Source organism: Falco punctatus (assembly GCF_963210335.1).
Source record: "Falco punctatus genome assembly, chromosome: 3".
Lineage (NCBI taxonomy): Eukaryota > Metazoa > Chordata > Aves > Falconiformes > Falconidae > Falco > Falco punctatus.
Genome location: NC_137582.1, coordinates 6,456,649 through 6,474,788, shown reverse-complemented (window position 1 = coordinate 6,474,788; position 18,140 = coordinate 6,456,649). Strand labels below are relative to the sequence as shown.

The 18,140-nt window shown below is 40.1% G+C and overlaps 1 long non-coding RNA gene across 2 annotated transcripts in view; it reads right to left on the bottom strand.

Annotated features, from left to right (window-relative positions):
• The window catches only part of LOC308059857, an 88,244-nt gene that overhangs the window by 7,980 nt on the left and 62,124 nt on the right, over positions 1-18,140 (bottom strand). Inside the window, exon 2 of one of the 2 annotated variants that reach the window (XR_013926464.1) lies at positions 32-18,125. This is a non-coding gene — a long non-coding RNA (uncharacterized lncRNA). The remainder of the gene's footprint in view (positions 1-31; positions 18,126-18,140) is intronic. The other variant, XR_013926465.1, reaches the window with a different exon arrangement.

The window sequence follows — 18,140 nt, the reverse complement described above, 5'->3', positions numbered from 1 at the left end:
CTCTTCTTTACAAAGATCTTTGGTTTTTCACTCTCATTGCCCAGAGTTAGAGAAGTCCATTTGTCTTGTTCCTGTTTGCTTGAATTTATTTCACTTTCTTCCTTTCCACTCTGCCTCCGCCTCCTGCAAAATATACTGTGTTAACCCTTTTCCTCCTCCATTCACCTCTCTGCTTTGTATTGACTGCACTCTCTCATGCATTTTCTTATTCTTTACTTAACCTAGTATACAATAAGTTCACTTTAAACGTGGTATCATCATTAGTTGTGTACTTCCTAGGTCTGTCTTCTTTTAGCTTTCCCACACTCCAACAGGAGCATACACTTGACCTCATCTTCATTAAACATTGCGTGGGCCTTCTGGACTGTCAGTTCAGTTCTTTCTGCAATATCCACTGAGTCATCTTTTGAATCACTAACTTATTTAGTAAAATTTAAAAAAAACTTCTAACAAAAGTTATCATGAAATACTTTAATCCAAGCTTAAAAAAAATTACATGTAATCTGTAGCCCTTCCTTTTCAATAAAAAGTACCAATGTGGCACTTATCAAAATGTAAACACCACTCTGAAACCTAGTCCCCTACACATTTAAGAGACTACTTTACACAGACTTCCACTGCACTTGGTTTCTCACTGTTCTTTGGGTTTCATACAGCAGACTTTGATACTGGTGACTTCTTTCAATTCACTCCTCTTTGGCTTTTACCCATAGATACAGCTGATCCTCTTTATAATTTTTATAATGTTTTATGTTTTGCCTTCTTAATCCTTTTATTTTTCTATAAAAACTTATTTTGACAAAGTCATAATTTCCAATATCACCTTTCCCTGCACTTACAGAACTCCTTAACATCAAAGGCCAGAAAACTGCGAGGAAAAACCCATTTTATATATTTGTTCATACCTCCTTCAGTGTTGCTGCTTCAGTGTGTATTATGTTAATTGAATTTCATATCCTTAGCACTTGCTGTTTTCCCCTAATCTTTACTCACTTATAACTCATTCCCTCATCTTTATTGCTCTGCACATAATTTCTCCTTTTTTCTTTTCCAGAATACAGTATTATTTCGTCTTTAATCTCCTTTCTCCTTGCTCTCTATTTCTCAGTGGAAGCCTGCTTCAGTTTCTCCATTTTCCATCCCTTACTATCAAAATCCTTTCTGCCAGAACAACCAGACTTCATAAATATTTTATCAGAATGTCCCCCAAGTAGAAATAACATTGTATTCCAACAGATTAATCCATACAAAGACTTTATTGTCTTATTCAGCTAAAAAATGCAATGCCCTTTTATACAAAAAGGAATCATAGCTGTTCTATTCCCTGCAAGACAGACCTCTAAAGGAATTAATTTCTTTTTACTTTTATTATGAGACTTGCTAAAATCTTGAAGTGGTCAATGCTGTCTTTCTCTTCAAATTTTTTTTCTTTTAAGCTCTCATAAAGAAAAAGTGAAATTTAAAAAAATTAAAATCTACCTTCCAAATGCCAAGTTACTAAGGACTATTGAAATACAGAGAATACAACAGCTAAACAAATTTCAATGCTTTTCTTAACAAGAGAAAGTGTGAAATTGCCATTTTAGCTTATTACTTTAAGTGAAATATATCGTATAATAGAACCACTCAGAAATAAAGAACCTATCACCAAATTCTGAAAAAGTAACTTTTAGATTCATGTTCCTGATTGAACTGTGATTTATATTAAAACTAATTTGGTACAATATAGGGCAAACAATTTTTCAGAAGTGCAGAAGAACCTCATGAGAAGCCAACACCATATGTAGCTTGTACCATTCTCACTCCTGGGTGACTTCGCTTCTGAGTAACTGCGTGAATGAGAGAACAAATGAGAGCACAGATAGCCCCATTCACCCAGAGGATCAATACCTCCTCAATATAGTGATTTTAATATCCTAAGCCACTAATGTATCATGAAGAATCTTAATCACAGAAGAAATCATAGTTTAATTTTTGATCTCCTGACTAACCCTAGTTACAGCTATGATGGTTCATTCTACATATGATATGTGTTTGCTGAAGTGGTTGTGGCTATTAGTTATTCTTTTGGGTATGTTTTTCTCATTATATTCTCCATTTCATTTTTCTCACATTTAATAAGCAGCCATACCGGAAGTAAATTAGATGGCATTTTAGATATTTGTTGCCTGAATGCAAAGTGAATCTGTTTTAGATTGTCTTAATTTGTATTTGAATTCTCACTAGCTACAATTTTGTTAGGATCTTACCTATCATCAGGCCATCAGAACCAAAATATTTCACCATCTGCAATCATGCCATATAAACAGGTTAACTAATGTCTTTGGCCACTCTTCCACAACTCAAGAAATTCACTGGTAAACAGCATAGAATTAAAATACACATTAGAATATCTAAGGTAAGATGAAGTTCAGAAGGCTTAGAAACAAGTAGAATTTGTTACTGTTCTAGTCAAAAGACTAAATTTGATGCCTGATGTATTTTGTGAAAGTAAAAAATACGTTCAGTCCAAGCACCTCAGAATCTTGATTGGCACAGCACTATCCAAACTAGCCAACTGCAACAAGGCTTTTACTATCCCATACCAGGTTAACTTCAATAAGCAGTTCCCACACCTTGCCCCAGCACAGCCACCAATCCCTCACAAGGTTTTGAAAGTTCAGCTACTGTCCATGCTGTTTATTCATCCTCTTCAGGCCAGTCTACTCTGCTTCTCGTCTTTGCTGCATCTGGATTCTTCCTTCTCTGGGCTTCTCTTCCAACCAGCCTCTCCTTGCCTCATCTCTACCCAAGACACTCTCTCCTCTCCCTGCTTCTTCTGGGTCTCTCTTAACCCAGTGCTCCTTTTCTATACCCCTTTGAGCTATTTAACTACTTAGCAGGAACCAGCCACAGCTGCACGTTATTCACGCCAGCCAACCCACTGCCCCTGAAGCAAGCCCACAGCTGTATATTATCAATGTTAATTAACCTGCCTTCATTCCTCTACAATTCCCCCCTTCTTGTCTTTTTTCTTTTCCTTTTTCTTTTTCTTCTTAACATTTCATGCCTTATCATCACAACCTTTTCACAAATAAACTTCTCATACAGTACAGACAACTTGTCCGTGAAGTCATACACATATTCCTTGACTGCATTCTTTGCATCATTGCTTTCTTTCTCCAGTTTATCTTGCATAATCCTCTTTCCCTCTGTTTCAATATACATATTGAGGAAATCCTTTCCTAACTGCCAAACCAAGTTAGCTTCAATAAGTAGTTCCACATTCTTCACTTTTATCTTGGGCTTTTTAGCTTCTAGGGGCTGATCACATTTCTTCTCATTTGTTTTCTTGACGTCTGGGGTTTTGTTTTCTTCAGAGGGAGGTTCTAACGGGCTTGTAGTACCTTGTCCTTTCACCTCCTGGGTCACACCAGACAGTAATCTGAGTGAGCTTTCAGCAGCAGCAGATCTAGAATACAGCACTAACACATCATTCTGTGTCCTGAAAAGCTTCTTAACATCCTTGTGGTCACCCATTTCTTCTATGAGTGAATACACCTTCAACGAGCACGTCAACACTGGCAAGAATACCGCCAGGCTGAGCAGCAGCAGCAGCAGCAGTGGGAGCCGCCCACAGCACTGCACTTCTTCAGCGCCTTCTCTCAGCACAGCCATCACTGCTGTCTGTCTGGACCCACTGTGGATCCACTGCCACTGCTGTGGGCTGCTGCCACATCTGGCCATGAACTCCACTGCTATCGCCCCTTACCCTCAGTCTGTTAGCCCCATGCTGGGCGCCAGTTGTTGCAGTCTGAGTTATGGCAGTCAGGCTTCCTTCTCTTTATCCCCAAGGGTTCACCTCTCCTGGTGTCTGATCCGGATTGCAGGCTATCCCTGCCTGCCTCCACTATGTTGAGCACCACCATCTCCACTCACAATTTCAAATGTCCCCCAGCACAGCCATCACCACGGTCGTCGCTCATTACACTTAGTCTCATAATCTGAAGGTCCTAAGTTCAAGCCTCACATGGGGCACCAATTGTCGCAGCACTATCAAAACTAGCTGGCTAGTTTTGATAGTGCTGCGACACTTGATGACTGATTTGATCTTGCATATAGAAATATAGGCAAAGTACATGGGTGAAAGTGTTTCATTTAACATGTGCTTAGTTACTGTTAAATGGAATTGTTAAAAATTAGATGCATCCCCTGGGCAACATTACTTAAACCTGAGAGGGTTTGTACATGATATTAAGAAAATTACATTAGAAATGGTCATTCACCTCATACCTAAGTGCTGTGGTGCATGCTGAATAGAATTAAGTCTGTTATATAGATCGGCTCTCTGAGTAACAGGAATGGGAGCAGTAAGTAAGCCAAGAATAAAAGATAGGGGTCAAGTGATGATCTCCTCAGAATACTATCTCTACACTTGTTTATAGTTTACATTTCTGACATGCTATGACGGAGCTAAGTTACTCAAGAAGAAAGGTAAATTTGCCTGAGTAATGTTTAGTGCTTCTACAGCTAGGCCGCTTCTAGTCCTGAGCAGTTCATTGAGAGTTAACATACTTACAGAACTCCCTGCATCTTTGAAGTGTTCATTGTGGAAATACTGTCCCTGTCTCAACATTCATCACTATGAACTCAGTTCCTCCTGAGGATTTAAAGGTAAACAAGGATCACAAACGATGTGTTTACCTTCTGCTCCTGTCTTGTGGGTCTTATTTTGGCTGATAGGCAGGACATTTAGATGCTGTGCAGTGGAGTTGTCATTAATGCATCATCAGGTTTTTCTGTTCTCTCTTCCCTCCTGCAAACCACAACTGTGTAAGATCAAGACCTCCGTTATTTTTTTGGTTACCTGTAAATTTTCCTGGTTCTCTGCTGAAAGCATCAAGCGCTGCAGTTGTTTCACTTAAAAATAAAAGAATAAAATTGACTGTGCTGACATAATTGTAACAAGTCAGAGTCTTAGCTCCCTAAATCAAGTAAGCTACATTCCCACTGAGTTGTAATATCTAGATGCTTGAAATGTGCTTTTTAAAATAATGAAAACAAATCCAATTGTGGTTATATTTTATTTTCAGATAGTATTTTTGCTGTGTTGCTGCACAGTCTCTTTACTACCAAACACCCTAATTCCACCAAGACAGATGTATATCATAATGCAAATAATGTATCATGAACCTGACTGGTAACACCAAAGCTGAGTTATAGAGTGCCATAGATAAAACTGAGGTTGCTTCTAATTTGAAACTTTAGGCAAGTTGACAAGAGGTCTTTCAACATATGTTGGCGAAGGGTCTTTCAGAATATGTTACCAGTTGTCCAATCTCATAAAAAGGAGGGAGCAGTCTAATAAGATGGAGAAGCCATTAAGATGTGACAAGTAGTAATGAAAAGAAAAGGACTGAAGGGAAGTGATTGAGATACTCAGGCATTCCTTTGGATTTACAGTGCAGTCTCTCCTCATCCTACACCTTCAAGTCTCAACAACACATAAAGCAATTAATTCCTCAGGTTCTGTTCCTTCTTTTTTTATGATTTAGTCCAGGCCTGAATTCAACTCTGTTAACTCCCCAAAGTTTCCATAAGCTGGTAATGGATTCTCAGATGTTGTAGTCATTTCTTGCAAATAGGCCAGCTTCTGAGATGAACTGGGACAGTTTAGGTGACCAGCTTCAGAAACTTTTCATTCTAAGGGCTCTTACTGTGGGAAATGTAGGGCAAAACAGTAAATTGCCAATGACTCGTTCATACAAAAGCCAGTCAGCGGCAGTGGCAGCTGCACAAAAGCTGGTAATGGCTCATTAGAGTTTGGAGAAAATGACATTGCTTGAGAACTGTGTTGCTGTGGAACAATAAGGGCAGACAGAAAACATTTAATAGGATTATTTTGTTTTCTTTGGTAGCAGGCTTGAAAAACTTGGAAACATTTTGTCTGAAAATGTTGTATATATTCATGAATATGTTTTGGGGAATGTGATCACAAAATATTGTCAGGCAGCTTGGCACAAATCCGGGTGATGTGTCTGAATGTTTTGCCAGGCTTAAACTAAAGAGTTCTCCCAGCCTCCCCTTTCTCCAACCAGCTGCATAGAAAGGGGAATACGACCACTTCAATACAGGAGGTAGAAGGATATATTACCAGTAGTATTGCTCCCTTGTGTGCGCTCAGTTATAGAAATGTCATGTCTGAATTGTGATATTGTGATGGGATTCCTTTAGCTTCCTGTTCCCTGTAGAGCTGAACTACTAATGTGTATGATGCAGCATCCCTGTATGACAACAGGAGCACTGCTTTAGTAACATCCAGGGAAAACCCCTCCAACTGTTTTGCCCACCTTTCTTTCTCTTGTTCCCTTCATATCGCGTTCATTCCTAGCTCTCGCTGCCTCAGACTACATGCTCACCCCTCACTCGTTCTTTTTCCTTTAGCTATATTCTCAAATGCTCACCATTCTGCCTACTAAGGACTCTCTTGTTCTCAGTGTCTGGCTGGTACCCAAACAAAATTTTTCCTGCACCCCCAGAACTGATGTAGACAGTACCTCAGTGCAACAGAAACCATCACTGGAGCACAGAAATTACAGCTGCTCAACATCCAATCCCAGGAATGGGACTATGTCATAAAGTATTCCCTTCTGCATTTGCTTCTTATCTATTTAGTTTGTCTTTCAACATTTCCATGGATTCTGGTATTTATCTGTTGACTTTGATGGTTCCAACATTGTTTCAGTAAAATTAGAGGCTGGCTGAAAGAAGTTTGCAGTAACATTCCGTGGCATTCATAGGCAAAATGGACATGACTTGGGGGAACATTAATTTATTGCCAGTTAAAAATACAGTTGTATGGTAAAAAAAAAAGGCAAGAACTAAACCACCTTCTCCCTATGCTCTCCTTCTTCATGGGCTCAATTACACCCCTGACCCCTCTACCTCCTCCACTCCAAAGGGATGGGGTGTGGGTGGCTGTGGTCAGTCTGAAACAGCTCCTTTCTGCAGCCCCTTCCTCCTCAATCTGTGCCCCCACTTCAGTGTGGGCCCTTCCCAGGGGCCGCAGGGCACCACCCGCCCGCCGGGGTCTGCCCCGGGCCCGCGGGGGCGTCTGTGCGGGGGCGCCCGGAGCCCCCTGCCCCCTCCCGCTCCCCCCTCGGGGCTGGCCGGGCTGTTTCTCACCCCGTTGCCCTCAGCCCTGGCTGCCGGGCACCGTTTTGCCCTTTCTCAGCCCGGCTTTCCCCGAGGCGCCCGCCCGTGGCTGCGGGGCTCAGCTATGCCCTGCGCTGGGGCTGGTGGAGCTGCCTGGAACCGGCTGGAACCGGCTGTGCCTGGCTGGAACCGGCTGGAACTGGCACGGGGCAGCCCTGGCACCGCCTCATGGGGGCCACCACCACAGCCCACTGCGCTGCTGCCGCCAGCACCTGGGCACCTGCACCCAGTATACATTCAAATGCTCAGGCTAGGACTAGATAAGAAAAAAAAGGGGAAAAAAAGAAAATATTCTTATTAAATATTCTGAAAAAGAAGCTGAGATTTTCCTCTTCTGTGGGGATTAACCTATCTAACATCACTGAACAGACTGTCAGATGGAAACCATGACCAGGGATGTCTCAACACCTCCCAGTTTGGTACTACCCGTCAGCTCCTCAAAGAGCCTGAGTATTTGTATACACAGTGTCTGCCAGACAATATGCCTCAATATAATTCAATCAGCCTTTTTGTTTTAATTATGTGATTAAAATGTACAAGTTTCTCCAGCCCCAAGGACAAGACTTATGTCCTCAGGGATTATGAGTGCACCTGCGAGCCACTGGGTGAGAAGAATGATGTCAAAAGACTGTGTAAGATGATGGCAGCACAGAAAGATAAGGGGCGGCCCTTTTCCCAGGAACACATTCCTTTGTTGACTACTTGCTCTCTTTGCTGCAGCACTCTACTTCGGTTGGTTGGGGGGGGGGGGGGGTTCAGTCTTTTTGTTCATATTTCTGGATTTGACCATTGAATTCTGGCTGAACCAAGCACATGCAGTCTTAATCATTTTACAGCTGTAGCTGCTAGTTGTACTCTTTACCTAATGCAGGTAATTATCCTTTAATATATGTTTATTTTCCCTGTGCCTTAAGAAGACAGTATACTTTAGCACAGAAATGTACCTTAGTTTTCTTCAGATTCCTGCTGATGGGGATTCTTGCCTGCATGTAAGCATGGGGTTTTTTTCTTAAAAAGGAAAGGGGGGGTGGGGGTGGTGTTGCGGAATTTGAATAATTTTAGTCAGTATTGAAAAAACTACTTGCAGGACAACATTTATGTTCACTACATCATAAGTGATTCTTCTCTCAGGAGTTGTTTTTACTTTCTGGGATTTTTAGCAACAACAACAAAAAAATAGCAGTCTTCCAAGTTGCAGAAATGATAAAGCTTCCCATTTTTAATGTAGAATCTACTTTTACCAAATAGTTTATTCCTTCTGATTAGTTTTATATTCCTTATTGTGAAAATGTGCTCACATTGAACAGTTATCTGAGAAGAAAGAAAAAAAAACCATAGGAATTACTATAATAATATTGATGTAACATTCTGGACTGAATGACCAGTAGTTGATATGGATATTCCAGGAGCCTCGCAGGCACGATTTATAGAATTTGCCATCCAGAACAGAGTTTATTTTCTTGATCCTTACCATTTCATTATTTTCTTAATAGTGCTTATATATTTGTCTAGATTCTGCAGCAACTCTTCTTGGTGCATAGGACAAGGAAAAGAAATGCTATGTTACCAAGATGTCCTACTTCACAAACAAAAGCATTTTTACTCTGCCCCTCCTCTGGCAACTAACCTGAGTCAGAAACTTCTTATTATGAGCAGTTATTTCTTCTCTTTCAAGTAATCACCAGCTGATAAGAAGTTCCTTTCAAAAGCTACTCTCCAATGTATGTGGCAGTGTTGCAGACAGCACATGTATCACTTGCTATGTTAATGCTGATAGACTCTTCCTGCTTTAAGGGACAGATCAACGGTAGGAATTGCAGGCCAGCCCCTTTCAAGTACAGGTCAGTCCTAGTTTATCAGATAAAGAACACTTGGAATACATTGTCAAGACGGGCAGGTGTCCAGCTGCAGGAGTCACAGGATGTCCTGTAAGGTCAAAGGGAGGGTAGGCATACAAGGGACCAGTCTGCCTTATTCTCCTGACCTCTGATTTCTCATCCTTCACTCCAAGTAAATGCCATTGGAATGCTGAAGGGAATGGAGTGATACGAGGCAAGTAAGGGTAAAAATAGTGCCTTTGAAGTCTGCCCTGAGTCCTGGCATGAAAAGCAAGTGAAGCTTTCCTTTCACTATTCCCTGCTTGGTGCACTGGTGAGGGCTTGGCTGAACTTTCTCCTCTTCACACAGCCTAAAGATTAAACTCCAAGGATAGCTCTTGGAATGACATTTTGAGAGAATTTTACATTGTCCCTTAACTATGTCTTTTTATTTATTTATTTGCAGAGCTGTATGCGTGTGGATGAAAATGGAGGAGGTTTTCTGGCACCCTTCTGCTCAGGATTTTTACTTACTGTGTTGTCAAGATCTGTAACTGAGCCGTTAAATTCCACTGAACTTTTCTGATCCGGTTTCTGAGATTGTGCTGTTGTCCCGAGTGTAACTGCAGAAGAGCGAATTTAAGGGAACTTGTATGTAGTTGTTTTTTTTTTAAAAAAAAAGTTTTAAAATAAATAGTTAAATAACAATGGAATGGTGCATCAAGACAGTGGGGTTTTGTGGGGTTTATTTATTTATTTATTTAAACCACAAAATTTGTTTTACTTTTTACTACTTATTTTCTGGGACTTTGAGTAAGATCTGATGCTTAAACGGGTTTAGAGTATATTTAGGGATAATGCAAAATAACATACTGTATGCTTTTATTGAAACTGGCTTGCTATATGTATTTGTTGTACGATATATTTGTGATAAAATCTCCACTCAATAAAGTCAGTAAAACGCAGTCCAAATGGGATTGTGGTTTGGCTCAAAATTTATCCTGAAGGCTGACTTTTCAGGGTGTATAGTATCTGCATGCCTCTGTAAGTGACATACCCATGACCTTTAATGAGATTAATAGGTCCTCTTTTAAACACAGAATAGTTGAAATCTAAATGGAATAACAGAGGTACCTGTGATTTAGAATTCTATATATTTATACATTCTGTAACTTGGTTATTTTTTTTAATATCTCATAAGAAACTGAATTTAGATATTTTTTTTCTTTTTCTAGATTTATTTTGAAACAAGGGGATGCACAATATTAGAATTTCATATCCCTCATAACAAACTCCCATGTAATGCTCCTTTTATAGCAAGCAAATTCTCAATTTATCCATTAAGTTCTTCTTCACTAAGGCTTTTGAGCTGAGCACTTGAGTGTTTGTACTAATGTAAATAAAGAAGGATAGTGCTAGTAGCCTTTCAGTTTATTATTCAAAGCCAAATATAAATGTGATGGTAATAAATAGTAACTTGATATTAGTGTATGAATTTTTTTATTATGAATTGTGAATCATGTCTGGAAGAATCTGCCTCATAATATTCCCTCAGTTACTGGGGACATTCCTAAAGGGAAGTGTTAAGATGTAACCCCGGCTGGTAATTAAGTACAATTCAGCTGCTCACTAACTCCCCCCTCACCCAGAGGGATGGGGAGGAGAATCAGAAAGGAATGTAAAACTCAGGGGTTGAGATAAAGACAGTTTAATAGGTAAAGCAAAAGCCACGCATGCAAGCAAACCAAACCAAGGCATTCATTCACTACTTCCCATGGGCAGGCAGGTGTTCAGCCATCCCCAGGACAGCAGGGCTCCAGCACGCGTAAAAGTTACTTGGGAAGACAAATGCCATAATGCCAAATTTCTTCATCCCCTCCTTCTTCCCCCAGTTTATATACTCAGCATGAAGTCACAGGGTATGGAATACCTCTTTGACTAGCTTGGGTCACCTGTCCTGGCTGTGTCCCCTCCCAATTTCCCATGCCCCTCAATCCCTCTGGCTGGCAGGGCCCAAGGAACTGAAAAGTCCTTGACTTATTATAAATAGCACCCAGCAGCAACCAAAACCAGCAGTGTGTTATCAACATTGTTTTCATGCCAAATCCAAAACACAGCACTGCACCGGCTACTAAGAAGAAAATTAACTCTGTCCCAGCTGAAACCAGGACAGAAAAATATATAATAAAAGGGGGGAAAAAATGTTTATTGTTTAAGAAAAAGGAGAGACTGGCATGTTGTGACCTGTTGTCTCTCGATAGATTGCTTTTAATTAATATCAATAGTGTGAGAACTAATAGATCAGACATCACAGCATAAATTGTATCTAATTTGGGAGAAAAAAATGTAACATAGCAAACTATTCTGTAAAGGGCAGTAACAATGAAGTACTGAAACTATTCAAAAGAGCTTCAAATTCTGACAAAGAAAGCTGATTTCTGCTTGTAACCAACGGTATTTTGGAGAGTGAGCCTGACACTGTCACTTTGTGGGGTGATTCACTTTCAGATTTCTGCCACTTTAGGTTACAGGTCAGGAACTGAAGAATCAAGTTCATGTGTTCAGCATTTTGACAGACTTGGGAATGATAAGTACCTAGGTTTTCAAATCTATTTTCCTGCTGCCATTTTAAAGGAGAAGATCCCAATACTCTTCTGGATCAGTGCTCTTCTGGATACTTGATAGAGCTTTCACTATTGACAAGCAAGTTTCAAACACATAAACACATACAGATTTTTCTTAACTGCAGAGTTACAATGTGACATTCAGGTTAAACTTTTGTGGTGAGGAAACAGTTCAGAAGTAAGTGTGCTTCAAAGCTAACCATGTACTATCATTATTTGATTTGGAAGGATGGAATAAAGTCAGAAAGGATTAAGGCATGAAGGATGTTGTTATAAAAAAGAGGATGGGGTAGAAAGGCTAAATCTAATATACATGCTGTGAAATCCTGACTGTTAGAAAGAGAGATTCAGATCAGGAATGGTTAGTTCCAACAGTGTCATTACTAAGCTTGCTTTCTGAGCTGCAAGGTGGTAGACAGCAGTCAACTTCAAAATACATTTGGACATTAAGTAAAAGAACAGCAGCACCGCTTACAATCTGCCCTCCTGCCTGTGTTTTGTTCAACAGACAACTGACATTTGACACTGAATTTACCTGTAGAGTATTGTAGTATTTCATGGAAATGCTGGTGAGAAGGGATTTCAGAGGACATCTTGTCTGACCTCCCTCCCAAAGTGGGCCTATGGCCAGCACTAGGTCAGCTCAGGCAAGACTTTGTCTGGCTAAATTCTGAAAACCTCCAAGGACGGTGATCCTGCACCTTCTGTGCATAGTCTGTCACAGCACTGCATTGCTCTGCCAGTAGAGAAGGTAGAGCTTTTCTCCTAATGTCCAAGAGAAATCTCCCAAGTCAGAAGAGACGTTGCCCTTTGTAACACTGTGCCATGCTACTGAGACATGCTTTGTTGTGCCGTTTGTCTAACCCTCCTTCAATGAGATTATTAAATCACCTGTGCTAGGAAAAAAAAAAAAACAAAAACCAAAACAAACCACCCAACAAACAAGCCCAGCTCTTTCAAACCCCCTTTATATAACATGAAATTTTAGCTCCTGACCATATTAGAAGCCCTTCCCTCAGCTATTATTAAGATTTTCTCGACATCCTTGTTGAACTGGGGTTGGATTCATCTGGATAGCGTTCCAGGCGTGGCCCTCACTGTTGCTGCCAAGAGGGAGACAGTAGCTTTCCTTGATGCGCTGAAACCTTTTCCCAGTGTAGCCCAGCATGCGGTTTGTCTTGCTGGTGAGAAGAACACCCTATTTGCAAACTCTTCATCACAACTTCTAGGCCCTTTTCAGCAGTTGTTTCTCAGCCTGTACTAATGCATGGCGTTACTCTGCCCCAGATGCAGGACTTTTCACTTCTCCATTTTGAACTCAGAATCATAAAATCATTTAGGTTGGAAAAGACCTTTAAGATCATTGAGTCCAACTGTGAACCCAGGACTGCCAAGTCCATCACTAAGCCGTGTCCCTAAGCGCCACATCTACGCATGTTTTAAACACTTCCAGGGGTGGTGATTCCGCCACGTCCGGAGCAGCTTCTTCCAGTGCTTGACCACCCTTTCAGTGAAGAATTTTCTCCTAATATCCAGCCTAAACGTTCCCTGGTGTAACCTGAGGCTGTTTCCTCTCATTCTATTGCTTGTTATCTGGGAGAAGGGACCAACACCCACCCTGCTACAGCCTCCTTTCAAGTAGCTGTAGAGAGCAGTAAGGTCTCCCCTGAGCCTCCTCCCCTCCAGGCTAAATAACCCCAATTCCTTCGGGTGTTCCTCATAAGACTTGTGCTCCAGACCCTTCACCAGCTTCATTTCCCTTCTTCTGGACACACTGCAGCACCTCCATGTCTTTCTTGAAGTGAGGGGCCCAAAACTGAACACAGTATTCAAGGTGTGGCTTCACCAGTTCCAAGTACAGGGAGATGATCACTTCCCTTGTTCTGCTGGCCACACTATTTTGGATACAAGCCAGGGTGCTATAATTGGCCTTTTTGTCCACCTGGGCACACTGCTGGCTCTTATTCAGCCAACACCTCTAGTTCCTTTTTCTGCCAGGCCGCTTTCCAGCCCAAGCCTGTGCCATTACATGGGGTTGTTGTGACCCAGGTGCACAACCCAGCACTTATCCTTGTTGAACCTCATACAACTGGCCTCATTCTACCTTGACCCACAAGTTTCTCAGGGCCTCTCTGAACTGAAGGTCTACTGTTTAGTGTCATCCAAAGATCTGATGAGAATGCGGTTTTTAACATCATGCAGGGCACTGATAAAGATACAAAGCAACATGAGCCCCATTATTGACCCTTAGAGTATTCAGCTTATCAATAGCTGATAGTCAAGTTATTGTTCCCTGTTCAAGACAGGGGGTCTAGCCGGTTTTCAGCCCTCGTAACCATCTTCTTCCAGTGTATATAATCTCAGCTTCCAAATTAGAATCATGTGGGAAAGATTCAAAAGCCTTAGTAGTGTCAAAATTTGTTATATTGCCTGCTTTCTCCTTATTCACCCAGAGAGTCATTTCATCATGGAAGGCAATCAGACTGGTCAGGTGTGATTTCTGTCTGGTAAATCCATGTTGACTGTTCCTAATTACCTTTTGTCCTTTTTACATTTTTTTAGAAATGGGTTCCATGAAGACCTGCTCCATGATCTTTCCAAGTAGTAAAGTGAGGCTAACCGAATAATAGTTTTCCAAGTCTTGCTTTTTAACTTTTTTGAAGATGGCATAACCTTAGTTTTCTTCCAGAGATCAGGATCCTACTTGAGATATTACAAGATTTGGTAGATAAGAGACAGCAACTTCAGTATCACTATCTTTCAGCAACCTTAGGTAGACCTTACCTGGTCCCATGAATTTTCATGTACTCCCTCAAAGTAGTTCTAAACCATTAATTATCCCACTTTTGGGTGTTCTCCTTTGCAATTCATGCCAAGACTGGGAAATCTGGAAGTAAGGTTTGCCTGTGAAAACTGAGGGGGAAAAAAATGAGTACTTCAGTTTTTTCTGTAACATTCATCACAGATTATGTCACAGATTACATTTTAGGTTTTCCTGGTATCATGCCTAACTGTTCCAAGAATGCTGTTACGGTTCTCCTTTGTGGCCTGTCTACATTTCCACTTCCTTGGTGCTTGCTTTTTGCACTTTATTTCATTGTGTAGCTCAGGTAACTAATGTTTGCAGCTTTTTTAAATGTGGTAAGAGGGAGACTTTGAGAGGTTACAATCAACTCTTGGGGTTAGAGTAAAATAATCTATTTTTATGCAAAATGATTGCATAAGATTTTCCTGAGGAAATTAGAATACAGTCACAAAGCAGTCACAAAGAATTTGCAAAATTTAAGCAGGGGTCATTTAAACCTGGTGCTATCATACAGTGAAGTGGGTCTCAAATAATATATGAGCATTAGAGATAAGTTTTTTTGCATTGTTTCCTCATAAATTTGTATCCTAAGATCCACGCAGTGGTGAAATGACTGGAGAAAAGTGGTTAACTTCCTGCTTCTCAAAGAATTTATCAGAAGGAATTGAACATGCAATTTTAAAACAGAAAGTTTGTTTTGGTTTTTTGCTTTTTTGTTCCCACTTCTTTTTCATGGAGCTTACAACTGAGAGGATGCAATTCCTTCTTACTTCAGTGTCATCTAGAACCAAAGTATCTTTTCAAGTCTCAAGTAAGATTTCTATATCCTTGACAGATTCTTCCATAGTCCTAAGCATGCAGACACTTTCTGAATTCAGCTCAGGGTTCTGGTGGGAGGATTCAGTGTATTGTATCTTGTTCTCTCTTGCCTTGCAAATTGTATTGCCACTTACATGAGCACAAGCAGAAGACAAAGAGAAGATAAACTGGCAGTTTTCCTGGTTTTATGTCGGCTTTCTGTCTGCTCAGGTCAGGTGCATGAAGACCCAATTGGGTAAAGGAGTGCTAGGTACTGCATGCATACGGAGTATATATGATACTTTTCTAATTGGCTTATTTTGGATATGTCAGATGTTGATAAACTGGGGCCACTGTGATGTCTGTGACCCTTTTTGCTGTCCCAACATAGGCTGATGTATGACCACTGTAACACATCCTTTCTGAGTCACTTTGTTCAGAAGACATTTAACATGAGTGAAGTACCTCTGCAAACAGGATATGCACAGGTTAAATTGCAAAGCAGTTATTTAATGGCTGTGTCACAGAACAGGTAGGTAGAGCTAGTGAGCTATTACACTAACTGTTAATATTAAAGATGAATCTTTGCTGTCCAAGCAATCATCAGACTGATGGGAAGGGTCGGCTTCCATTACTCTTTCGAATGTGCTCATCCTCAGTGTTGCTTGCTGAGTTGCTATCTTCTAACTCCCCATTTTCTCCTTAGGATTTTATACCTTTTCATGTCAATGCTTTTCCTCTTGAATCCTTGTGCAGTTAAATATTGCTGTCTCAACAGTCTTTACTTCTTTCTGCAGTCTTACATTTCTTATTTGGGTATCTGATCTATCTATAGACTTCATAGCTCTTTCTCACAGCTTAGAATTTCCTCAGGGGGCTGAACCAAAGGTGCCTAGCTATGCTGTATCAAAACCAGAACTTAGCTCAAATACGTTTGAACCTCTTGAGAGGAGTTACACCACTAGTTCCTGAAGAGCCTGTAAAAAAACAAACACACCACATTTGCTTCCCCAGGAAGAAGAAATGTGTTAGATGTGTAAATGGCTTTTACTTTGTGGTCTCAGGCACCCATACACTGGCGTTACACAGAATGACACCAGAATTCCTGCAAGCTTGCACCCAGAAACTAAGATTTCTCTGTGCTGCCACCCACCCATTTCTCGGCCTGTTACTTCTGCTGGCTTCCCTTAATAGGTCAGGGAGCAAACAATATAATTTAATGCAACTCAAAGCATCAGTAACATATGAAGCCAACCCCAGAACAGTCTCATATAAAGCAGATAAACTCACTTGTCTTAGGTCATGATCCAATCTCCCTTCCAGGCCCTCCTCCCCCCACGCATAAGTGCCTTGCCAAGTAGAGGGGTTAATGGGGGCTATGCTGTTGCAGAGGATCTTTATTGAGTGTAAAAATGCAGTTGGCTTTTAAAACTATAAAGAAAAGTATTCTATCTTTCCCAGGGAGTCACTTTTTCCTTGACAGCATAGCACCGTTCTGCATGAATTCTACTTATCTTTCTCTCTCGACACAGAGCAAAGAGGCAAAATAAATGAGCCCTAGAAACTCAGCCAGTTTGGGAATTTAAAAAAAAAATTCTTTTTGAGATGAAGATTTCAGTGCCCACAGTTTTGTGTGTGCTAAGAAGCTTTACCAATGAATGAGTGCTGAAGCGTGACCTGCATGGCCCTTTTAGGTCATCAAAGTCAGAATGATGTCAACCCATTTAGCTTTCAGGTTCTGCATTGGTCAAGTGAATACTTACTTTGAAGTAATTTCAGCTGAGATGGTTAAAGGTCGACTTTTGCAGTTATGACTTGTATGTCGCAGCTTTATACTCCCACCAGTATCATAAAGTCAGTTCTCAAGTTTTCACCATAAGCAACTGAACACATTTCTAAAAGTTTGAAATAATTCTTAATTAGTTCTTAATGTATGCTTACTCTTCCATTTCTCCCCCCTGCCCTGTTTCAGTGCTTTTAAACTGATCAAGATTTCCTGTAAACAAATAATTACTGATATTATATTTTAATTTCACCTATTTTAGGGTGATATATCTGTTTTCAGCTAAAAGATGTATATTCTTTTCAGCTGAATTTCATATATCCATAGAAATCCTTTTCTAATGAGACCTTACAGTTAACAAAATCAGGCTTTTTTTCTATGCACTAGTTAAGAAAACCATCCAATAAAAAAAATCTTTATTCCAAACCCCTTTGCCAATTATGTGTTCACATAAATATCATTCAGACTACTTGGGATCATTGTAGTGATAAATGACAAATGAAATTTTATTGCAGTCTTTCACTGGTGCATGTTAAACAAACTAGTACAGAAGCTGTAATCTTCTCTGTTACATTATAGTTAATTCACTGCCAACTCTTTTAGTAAGCATTTTTTTTAATTCAGACAAGATAAATTATTCACTCTTTGTTGAATAAATAAAAATCAATAAAAGAATTGACAAGTTACGATACATTTTTATGTTTATCCCTTCCTTTCCAAGTCATAAAATAGATATTTAATTTGGTTTTCAAATTAGGGAAGGGTATTTTGGGTGCTGATATGTGAGGAATTCTGTAATTTCAGACTCTTGCAACATTTTTATACATACATATATGTTTTGCAGGAAATTTGTAGCTGCCTGATGTCAAGCAGTGACAAAGTTCTGTTCATGTACATTAGAATAAATAAGAACTGATTACAAGAAGTAGTAGAAGTATAGTAGACTGTGATGTTTGGCAGGAAATAGAAAATACTTAAACATAATGAAAACAACTTGACAGGGGTTTTATATGTCATTTGTCACTTGAGACAAACCCAGGGCTGGAAGAGTCTTCTAATTCTTTCCCATTCATTTTAAATTATTACTATTATTATTATTACTACTACTACTATTATCA